Source organism: Pundamilia nyererei, unplaced genomic scaffold (assembly GCF_000239375.1).
Source record: "Pundamilia nyererei isolate P.nyererei 1_Seehausen unplaced genomic scaffold, PunNye1.0 scaffold00026, whole genome shotgun sequence".
Taxonomy (NCBI): Eukaryota; Metazoa; Chordata; class Actinopteri; order Cichliformes; family Cichlidae; genus Pundamilia; species Pundamilia nyererei.
Window position 1 is genome coordinate 988,140 of NW_005187427.1, and position 11,392 is coordinate 999,531.

An 11,392-nucleotide genomic window follows, 5' to 3' on the forward strand; every position below is an offset into this window, starting at 1 on the left:
CTGTATTAAAATTCATGAGGAAAGATAAGAGGAGACTTTCATTGGCGTGGGATTTCAAAGCTGGTTGTTCCAGGCAAAGGCAAAACATTTCCTGTACCACTCTCTAGGATCACATTTCAGGTCAGAAAAGTGGGGTCAGTAAGATTAGGGATCCTAGCACATGATTCACTGGATTTCATGTTGCTCTCCACTTTTACATTTGAACTTCCGTAACATGTTGCACCATTAACATTAACCATTCGTGATCATTTTTCCCAGAGAGTTTTCTCAAAGCATAAAATGGCTCACAGCAAAAGGATAACCAAGATTTCTCGTGGATCATTTTGAAACCTGCTATCAGGTTTTAGTATGGATTGTGATTGATTCTTGTGTGCATTACCTTCTTCTTTATAAAGGTCTTAGTGCTTTGGAAACCTTAAAGCATTAGGCCCAGCGGAGCCTTCCAAAAGCATGATCATCTGGTCATCTTTGCTTTGCCATCTTCTGTTGTGCCTCTGTGGAAACCTCAAGGACAGTCTGACCTATCTGGAGGGGAGGATAGATGTAGAAACTCTGCAAGGGTAAACAGCAGAATGAAAATGGTCTTACCTGCTGTAAGTTGTGCACTCTCACATCCACTTAATATCCAGTATTTATTTATTGATTTATAGACTGATTGATATTCTCTTTTTTTTTCTTCTTTTTTTTTACATCTGTATAGCCTGGAAGGTTATATCTGCAAGAGGAAATGTGGTCTGACAAATTTTCCTTAATATGGATTTTGACTAAAGGGAAAAAGAAAAAGACTGGTTTAAATATTACCACAGGAATTCACAATACCACTTTAATTTTCATCATTACTATTATGCACAATATGGCCAGAATGTTGTGTTTATTTCTCTGGGTAATGCAGAATCTTGACAGATCACATTTTCTTCCACTGCAGCTGAGCCAGCTCGAGTTTTGCTGCTGTGCGATGCTACGCTGGCACTGCACAGGAAGCTAAAGATCACTGTGGCCTTACTGCTCCAAAGTCATGTTCAGCCAGTCCTGTTATGATTTGTACACATTGCAGAGAAAACAAGCGCAGATAGCTGAGCACACATTTTTAATGGAGAGAAATTGCAGTGTTAATTAGATACAAATACCGAACCCTAGGTGAAAAATAAACCCATTAGAGTTGGGCAGCAGGACACTTGTTAAACAGTTAATTGTGAAGAGCAGTTTTCTACTGCAGAATATTTTTTATAAGCTTTTCTGGCATTTCCATCAGCTCTATTGGAAAGGAACATGCACGTCCATGACAGACTTGTTGCCACATGCTCATTACCGAACAGCTGCACTTATTATCCACATTAAATTATGTATACAATGTAACAAGCATAATTGCATAAAAAACATTAAACCAAATAAAACTGGAAATATAGTTTTGGGGGGGTTCATAGTAATAAAGGGCAGTTTTGCCTTCTACTCTGACTATATGGATTTTCCATTGTGCAAGAAAAGAATGGCCACAGTTTGACACTTCTCCTTATCTCAATGAAAAACTAATCAGTTGCAGGTGCCTGCACTCTTTGTCAACAGTGTACACTTGTGCCATTGGCGCACCTACTGCTAATTAATAGAGAAGACAGACGTGAAGTGCCATGGTCCTCTCTGTTTTAAGTGTATCTCATGCTGTCACTAGAAATTTGTTTTGTAGCGGGGCTAGACTCTGACTGCATGTTTCCTGACAAGGCTTCAGGTGCCTGGTTTCTAAGCACCAGCTGGTCACTTATTAGCTCTGGCATGCATTGGAAGTGCTATTGATGCACAGTTAATGGAGAAAAACATCCCCAACTCCTGAGCCCATTTTCTCAGTCAATAGCCAGACCTGGCAGAGAGTTTCAACTACAGGTTACATCAGTTAAGCCTCAAAAACTGATGTGGAAAATATTGGAATCTGGAATATCTGAAATAAAAAATGTAGTGAGTTATGAAACAGATATATGGGGGTAGCTTATATCAACAAAATTGCCCATAAAAGTTCCAGTTATACATGTGAATATGAATATATAGTTTTATTCAGAAGGGATGCTGGAAGAAAAACTATCACTCAACCGGCTGATGGTTTCTGAGGCCTCCCAGCAATTTACAATCATCAGTAAACCCCTCATGTATGGCGACAAGCCTTTGGCGGTGACTAAAAGAACAATTTCACAGACAAGCAGCTAAGATGATATTTATCGATGGGGTAGCTGGTCTAACTATGAGACAGAGTGAGAGAGTTCATTAATTTGGGAAGCCCTAGATATCAAGCCACTGCTCTTGTATAATGAAAAGGAACCAGTTAAATTTGGGTAAACACCAGGGATTCTCCCCCTGCTGCCTCCCTCTGAAAGTATTCCAGGAGGGACAATTAGGAAGGAAAACTGAGGAAGAATGGAACTCTGTGGAGTAGGAGTGTTTGGGGATCACTCAGCAGGACTTGGAAGAAAAACATTTGGCTTACACACCACTGAATCCTAACCACAATATGCAACTACAGGCAAATAAGCAAGAAGCACAATAATCTAAACTAATGGATGGACTAATGGCTTTGTTTGTTGTTAGTATATACTGCAGTGTACATATGACAGAATTATACACTAAACTAAGATAATACAAAAGGCCAAAATTTCATCTTTACAAAATATCATTCCACAAGATGTGCCTCAGGAAAAACTAAGGATAAAGTGTTGAACATAAAATTGATAAACTGGACACAAGTCAGTTTATCCCCTTCTGCTCGGAAAACAATCTATTTGCCAAATTTGAATTTAAACATATTTCAGGAGGACTGAAGACTTGAACAAAGAAAAATGCATTCTTGCAGATCATAAAATGTTTTTCAAGTATCAACAATATACAAATTTATATAAGTCTGCAAATAGGTTCCCCCTTTTTTGCTCTTCAAAGGGACACAGGGCTCAAAATATCAAGTAAACAAATGTAAGTCATGTGAGGATAATCATTTGTAGTGAGGGGATAGGTCACGCCGCAGACAGACAAAAAAAAATAAATCAGACTGCTCCTTTAATTGCACTTAAAATACAATCTGATTTGTCTTGGTGTGTGGTAGATGGGCAGATAGATTTCCATAGGGATGTGGAATAGGCAACCCCAAGAGTGTTTTTGAATTTTCCTCATACCTAAGTTTCCCACAATTAAGTTGCTTCCATCTTGTACCTTTACCACTTTATTTTAGGAGTTTCCATTTCTCCTGCAATCAAATATAATTCCAGTTTGTAACAAGCTGCCTCTCTGGGGTTTTCACCTGTCATTTTGGCTTTTGATTAGAATGACCACTTATTTTATTAGCCAGGCGTATACTTATATTCAAGTTGAAGTTACTGAAGAAGCTTTCACATTTCACCTCTGTAAAGCTGACCTCCATCTTCCTCTGCAACACACACTAACAGATCTGTGCCCTGCTGAGATGAAGGATGACTATGACAGTAGAGCAGTGGTCTCAGGTGTTTCCTATGCTCTACTGTCGTTGAACAAAAATGCTGCAGCGATAAATAGCAGCGAAGAAAACCACAAATGCATGCATCTGTCAGACAACTGCAAGTTAGTTTTTGTGCATACCCAAGAAAGATGACAAAGGATTAAAGAAAAACACAGAATCACAATAAGGTTGAAGACCTCTGTCATTCTCCATCACTTTTTCACACAAGCTGTCCTTTATTCTCATTGTTAGTGAGCTAAATTCTCACACAAACCTCTGATGTAACAGAACATGTAAATATACTTTTCCTTGGGAAAAAATAGATCTTTCAAAAAAAGTTACATTATTACTGTTATTAATCTTTTTCCACCATGTCTATCTTTCCTGTTGTTTTTCAAGCCTCTCCTAGTTAACCTCCCCCCCCCCCCCCCATTACTCTCTCTTTCTTACAGTTAGACCCTCGTTTTCCTGCTGTCTTGTCTTCCTGAACTCCCCATCTCTCGCGCTCACCTCCCATTCTCTGTGTGATGACAGCAGTTTGCCAGTCGAACAGCTGTGCTCACCTGCCAAGCCGAAAACAAAGTGACAGTCTTGGCACCACGAGGTGGTGGGAAAGAGACCGGGTCTCTCACATTCTGCTTCCTCGTTATATAGAAGACGGAAACAAACATCCGTGTGTACTTAAAACTTTGTGTCTACGGATTACGTGTGTGGATTTTTAACTCCTCTCCCAAGTGTCTTTCTTCCATTTCTGCTGGTGATGATCAGCGTAACTGTGCTCCTCTGCTATTTTTTTTTGAATGCATACATAAGCACACATTTTTTGTGCACACAGCTGTATACAACAGTTGTATGCTATGTAGCATTTGTGGTAAAGTAAGCAATTGTGCCACAATGCAACAGTTCCCATCCTCTGTTTAGCAATATCTGTTCTTTTAAACGGAAGAAGAAGAACTTTTTCTCAAATGCTGCCAAAAAGTCATCTGCACTGGCCCACTGCAAACTAGACGAGGCCTCCCGCTGTTTCCGTCGTTTGATCTCGCCGGACCCACTTTGATAGTGACAGGCGTATTTCAATAATGCAGGTGGTGCAGAGTGTGGAGCTGTTGCAGGGGATTGTGAACTGCGCTACAGTGGTGATGGTGTGGTACTGCATGTGCATAATTGTGCGAAGAATTTTTCTCAGAAGTTACAACTTTGGTTTCCTAAAGGGAAAAGCAATTGACAAAGGAGAGAGCGAGCCCTCTTTAATTAATTAAATCAACCGCATGGAAGGGGCAATAAAACTACTGGCAATTTCTATTTAAGCGTCATGCTTAAAAATATATCCTCGTCGTCTCTTTTCGAATGGTTTTAAGGATGAGCTTTCCTCCTCTCTATTAGATTTAGTTTTATTTTTTCAATTTAAAAAAAAAAACTCACCCATTTTCTCCTAATTGGCAGATCTACAGTGATGCAACACAGCCTGACCTCACCACCTGAATAGAATACAGCTATTAATCGTTGTAGCACCAAATCAGAGTCAGTCAACAACAAAAAAAAACTTTTATTATAAAGGTGGGGAGCATCATAATGCAAGCTTTTTTTTTAATGAATAGTGGGTACTTGAAAAACACACACTCCTGTAGCATCTTGTATTTGAGTTTCAAAGTACCTCCTCCTCTGAGTGAGTTTTACTGGCGGTCTATTCTGTCTGGCACAATTCATAACCTGCCAGTTAAAATTTGATTAGGGGAAGTCTGGGAAAGATGAAACCCTGCTGTGTGTTCTCTTGGTTCTGGAAAATAAACTGGCAATCAAATTATGCCGGCAGATATTTGTGAACTACTTACTCTAATATGTCTAGAAAGACATTCATTTGAATTATTCAAAGCATTTTGAATAACTTCAGTAATAAAGCCTGGGAAAATAGCTCCTACACTCTGACACATCTAAGACTCTCTCTTTTTCTTTTGCTACTGAGAGCTGAATATTGTATTAGCTAAGGCGACAGGTAGCGCATTTATTTTTATTAAAACTTGGGATGGCTTCAGAAATGAATTGTCGCCCAAAAAAACCTCTTCCCATGGGATACCTCTACAGTGCGTTCAACCGCTTCTGAGCTGTTGGGCATCAAAGACGTAATTCAAATTTTGATAAACTGTCATCTCATGTTCACATTTACACTTCTTGTTGTGTGAAAGAACAAAGCTATCATAATTAAAATGAAAATAACAATGGCACGTGTGTTGTTATCCCACAAATGAGACAGGTGAGTTGTCACATGTCAGATGTCAAAGTCTTACAATTAAATGAGTCAACCAAAGCAACTAAAAAAATATTGTACTGCAAATGTTTGTAAAAATCTAATTTGAAATTAAACATAATTAACAGGTTAGGCGATCACATTGTCAGCCGACATCATCTGATGGCTTAGCTGATACCCTTCTAAGCATCCTACTGGCAAATTGATGTGCATCTGCAAGCCACTTTGCAACCCACCTACCTAGTTTCTCTTCATCCTGTTTTATCTGACTTAATTAATAACATGCTTTTTTCCAATAAGAGTACATTTATGCTTCCGTCTTACGTCTACGCTGTAGGCACATCATAACCTTTTCTAATACCTTATGCCATCACATGACTTGTAGCTTCCTAGAAACTCCATATCTTATCCACACAGTCTGCACAGATAGAAATGCCGGCAATGGTATCAGCTGCTTGTGTACATTGTAGGCTGTATGTAGATGAAGCTTTTGCTGTGTGTGCTATTGCTATTTATGGAAGACTTCCTGTAGTTAGGATTAATTTAGACAGTCACTATTACATTAATCTGCTTTAACTGTGGTTAAAGCTTCCCTAACTTTGCATGAAGGTAAATAAAACATAAGCCAAGCAACTGAACATAAGCATACTGAAACAAACATCGAGCAACTCTGTATGCCAGGACATACAGTATGTGGCAGACAAGCAGATGGATGGCTTAGCCTCTTTCCTGTATTCCTGTATGTATTTAATAAAATAAGAAGCAAATACATACTTTGAATACAACACAACAATAAGGATTTAGTACTCCTGTCCCCAGATAAATTAACTGAGTTTTTCAATATAAAAACAGCTCATGGCAACTTTTAAAATTGTGCTCCGTCTCTGCTTTTATGTTCCTTAACTTTAACATCACTGCTGCGGATTAACTATTTAATGCAAAACTTCAGCTTCAAGTTTATTACTGCAGAAAAAAATGCTCATCAGCCATCACAATTGACAGGTTACTGTAATGTGTGAACTGTAGAAAGATATGTTTTCCTGTCATTGGTTGGCTGTATGGTACAAATTAATAAGAAGTACAATCCACTAAGAAAAACAAACCAGACCCCAGACCTTGAGCACAGTTTGGATCAATATTTGCATAGCCTTCCTTCTATTTATATAGAGCAGAAATTAATGCTGAATATCTGCCTCACCCTATCCCTGTATCCTCTTCTGTCACACCAAACCTCTATATGTCATTACCCACTACATCCATGAACCTCCTATGAGGTCTTACTCTTTTTCTCCTTCTGACATCCTTTGCCCAGTGTATCCAGGACTGCCCCAAAGCTTCTCAGCCTTGACTCTTGTTTGCCAAACAGCTCAAGCTGAGTTTTCCCTCTGATGTACTCATTTCTAATCATGTCCAGTCTGCTCACTTGCTTTTATTTTTTGCTGCTATCCTTCTGTCCATTGCTTTGGATGGTAGACCTGAGTACTTGTACTCCCTGCATTTATGCCATGCTCAAAACATGTAAGGGACACGCGTGGAAAAGTTGCATTAATGCATGGAAAAATTGCTTTACCAGCAGGGGGGAAATAATATATTTAAAGCCATGAAGTCAGTAGTGAGCAAAAGACGAAGTACAATCCAGGGTCTTTAATCACCGTAAACAATTAAGCTAGGTTGCTAATGTGTATATACTTGTAAATGTGTTAATAATGTCTGTTTAAACACTTTCCTGTGATCATTTTAGTGTTCGCTTGAAATAAAAAAAATCTCCCTCTGCTGTTATTGCAACTTACCTCAACTTCTGCCTGTGTGTAGATTTCACAATTTGGAGAGGCAAAGCGTGAAATGGACACGGTGGACCAACGTGTCTATTACACGCTTTGCCGTGATATCTGGTTGCCTCATTTGTCAACTCATTCATCGCCATTGCAAACTAAAAGATGGAGCCCCACCACCACTTTGAGCTGTCACTCTAACTGCACACCTCACCCCTGTCTCATGCATGTACTGCACCACCATATGTATGCATATATGTGGAAAATCAAGCTGTTTTTGTTACATCTGTGTGCTACGTTACAAATGTTTTCTTCACCCTGTGCATACTTGTTTCAGATCATTTCTGTTTCCTACATCATATTTTTCTTTAATTGTTTAATTTCTTGTTTTCTAGAATATTTTAGAAGTGGATAAATCAGTGATGTATGTATGTTTGTAACCAGAGCTGAAACTGACTGATATACAAATAAATATTGTTACATGGATAGAGTCACTACATTTATAGCAAGTGCCTTTCTTTTTTATAGCACAATGTTTAAAAAAAAAAAACAGAAAACAGTGACAAAAATGACTAAAATAAGAGAAATGCTACAACTTCATCAGACTGTACCCTCTTCTAACCTCCGTTCCACTCTAACATTCAATCTAGGTTTCTAATAAAGACCTCTCCTGATACAAAACATGCTAATCTCAGACCTTGTGTACTGGTAACTACCTTTGTGATTCATTTATAACAAGACTGTCAGCTCTGTGGAATACACTACAAGCCTGACAATGCCTCAACCTTTCCAATTCAAGGTCATGGTTTAATTTCCCTTTCCACGGCCCCATGAGCATTCTAGTATTTGCTTCATGGCTCCATTTTAAAAGGCTGCAAAGATTTTTTTTTTTTTAAGGGAGCAGAAACGCATCTATACGAGGTGTGTAATGAGCACATGTCATCTGGAGATTTCTACAGTCTGGATCACTGGTTCAACCTTCTCTGGTACACTCTGATCAAAACCATTAAATCTACAGCCATAAAAAATTATGAACTTCTTACAAATGTCACACACAAACAAAATATTGATTGGTTGGAAATGTCACATAAGACCAGAAGACAAGAGAGGTGGAAAAAAGTTGCTGTTATTTTTTATATCTTTTACGAAACAGATATATTTCTATAGAAGATAAGCATTCACTAAAAAAAAGAGGGGGAAAACAGAAGGTTTAACAAATGCAATTTTACCAGGGTGTATGGATAAATTGGCTGAGCAACAGAGAATATAATCCTTTAGGTAGTACAGCTGGGGTTATTAATCTGATGTAGGTGATTCCAAGTAAAGCTAAACCCTTAACAGCTCAGCCTTAATACTCCTGAGGGTTAAGGTCAGTTACTGCCTGGAAATTCAAACAGTAGAAGTGTAGGAGGATCTATCTTTGATCCCACAGTTCACAAATGTCAGATTTACAAGCAAGGAAAAACACTTTGATGAAAAATATTACAATAACAAGAGCAAGTGAAGGAGACTTGACCCAAATAGGGAGTGAAGAGGTCACTCAGATCAGAGAGCTGAAGGTCAGATAAAAGAAGGTGGATCCTAAACAGGGTCAGGGAATATTTGTAAGCTATACAGCAATTAATGCTGAAGTACCCTTGAGAAAAGTCAGTTCCTAAGTATGCTTGTACTGTACAGACCCAAGTGAAGAATTTAAGCAGGGCACTGCTAAACAACAACTTTCCTCAGCCTGAGATAAACAGGGAGGTGAACAGAGGATAAACATATTTTTGCCAACCTGTCCTGGGTGGACAATGCATTTCACCCATTGTTAGCTGAGATCCTAAAAAGGTGGATGTATTCAAATTTAAAGCCTAGTCCACTCCAGTCATTTAGTACTTTAGAGTGCGCATGAGTTTCACTACACAGTTGCTGTTGCAGTACAGACAGAGCCAGCCTCCCACAGGATTCTGGTAATTGAGCAGTCCAACTGTCGCACAGCAGTTTTCATAACCAGCAAAAGAAATACCCATGCATGTACATGCAGGCACATTACAATAATCTTATTCTGTAAAATGTTCCCTAAACTGTTTCTGTGTTATCTCACAGAAGTGAGACATATACTGCAGACTGTTTGTGTCCCAATACAAAAACATCTGCATGCAAAAATCCCTAAGGATTAAAATGACATTAAATCTAAAGTGTGTTTGCATTTTAATTAGCAAACCACTTCTTTAAGGCCTGAAAATACATTTAATATATTAACCAGTGGCGGCTAGTAGTGATATTGGGTGGGTGGGCTAACAAATGCATTATAGAGTTCACACTACTAGCAGCAGCATCACATCCTTGATACCACATTACAGCCACAAGACCTTGTCAAAGCAACACTAACAAAACCATATAGAGGAATACTCAGAATGCCAGTCACACACACTCTCACACGCCTTTTGACTAGTTGTTTTTATACACATTAACACATGCCTTTTTTTGTTTTTACAAAAACAAAATATGCAAGAAGGAAGAATGACAGCTGAATGATCAGAACGCCAGAAAAATCTATTCAAGTTCTGTTGATGCAGCCACGGATGTACTTAAAAATGTAAAATCTGCCAATAGACTACAATTGCAATATCACTACTATACAACATACCGACTCAAACGACACTTCACCAATAAAAGGAGTTGGTATCCACAGACAAAAATATTGATCTTTAAAGAAGAGTAACAGGTAACGGGAAAGAAGCATGTTACCTATTTTAAGGGGAGAGGGTGGTGAGCTTACCTTATTTGAAGAGAAGATCACATCGTTGAGTTTTCTGGGATGCAAACATGTTAATCACCCTGTCATTGAAGTCAAATGACACCAAGTGCTGTGCTTTCTCAAAGCGTGCCTTTGACTGCTCCATCAATATTTCATAGCACTGTGCTGCTACTGACGTTGTCAGCCCGCCGCATCCTGCGCGGCCTTGCTGCAGCTTCAGCTGCATATGCCTCTGGTTATGAAGGTCACCTCTTCAGTTCACCGATGGAGTAGGAAAACTTCTTCTGTCTGGTTCTGAAAGGATCCGTAGTTCGTTTTTGAAGAATGTTGTATAAAATATCAACAAGCATGAAAACAAGATAAGAAAAGTAATTGTGCATCCCCAGCAAAGCGGACGTCCAGAAACACACTTTGCTGAATGGAAGTCGGAGATTCGTCTGATCCCCGTAAAGCTAGCACATGTGCCCCACAAAATTTAATACAGTCCGTGATAGTGAATGCCTGTTTTCCGTTTTTGTTTGTTTTTTTACTAGCTCGTTGTGTCTCTGTATAGCAATGCGGTGTCCTTCATACAGGCAATGTTAACTTTAGCAAACACTGATAGCTTTACACAATTTCCAGTGTGACTTAGTCAGATAAATGCTTCAAATCCACAATTCCTTTTTGAGTCCAAGTTGTGTGTCCTCCAAAAAGCAGGCCAGGGAAACAGTAATGTGAATTCCTACTAAACATGCAATTAGCCAGTCCTTTGTTGAAACCACATAACACAAAATTTATAATTCTGTCGTTTGTCCCTTTGTGTTATTTGAACATCGTTTGGATGATGTGGTCCCATTCTCTTCACTTACACTTTTTCCTCCAAAGACAGAAGGAAATGGACGACTACATAAATAATCCACTTCGTTCTTGCTAATGCTCACCGGTGCCGCCATATTGATTTCGCCTTCGAGACTCTCACAGAAGACTCCTTCGCCAAAGTTCCCGCCTCTGGGCTGAACTAGCCCAAACGGTCACCAAATCAAAGGGGCGTGACCTGACTGACACCTGTCACTCACTGCTCTATGAAGATGAATGGTGGATGATGCTGCGGAGCATGGGCTGTAAAAATTTAGCTCATGTAGCTAAATCCTGTGTTTGTCTTTTTTTTTTTTCCTTTGGACGACTTGGTGTTTTGCTGCACTTTG

General features: G+C 39.1%; 1 long non-coding RNA gene across 1 annotated transcript; it reads right to left on the reverse strand.

Moving 5' to 3' along the window:
- Positions 1–390: 390 nt before the first annotated feature.
- Positions 391–11,192, reverse strand: LOC106456148 (uncharacterized). Its single transcript, XR_001290312.1, has 3 exons — positions 11,129–11,192; positions 10,230–10,502; positions 391–552 (listed from the first exon to the last, which is right to left on the reverse strand). It is a non-coding gene; the product is annotated as an uncharacterized LOC106456148 (long non-coding RNA).
- Positions 11,193–11,392: the final 200 nt, after the last annotated feature.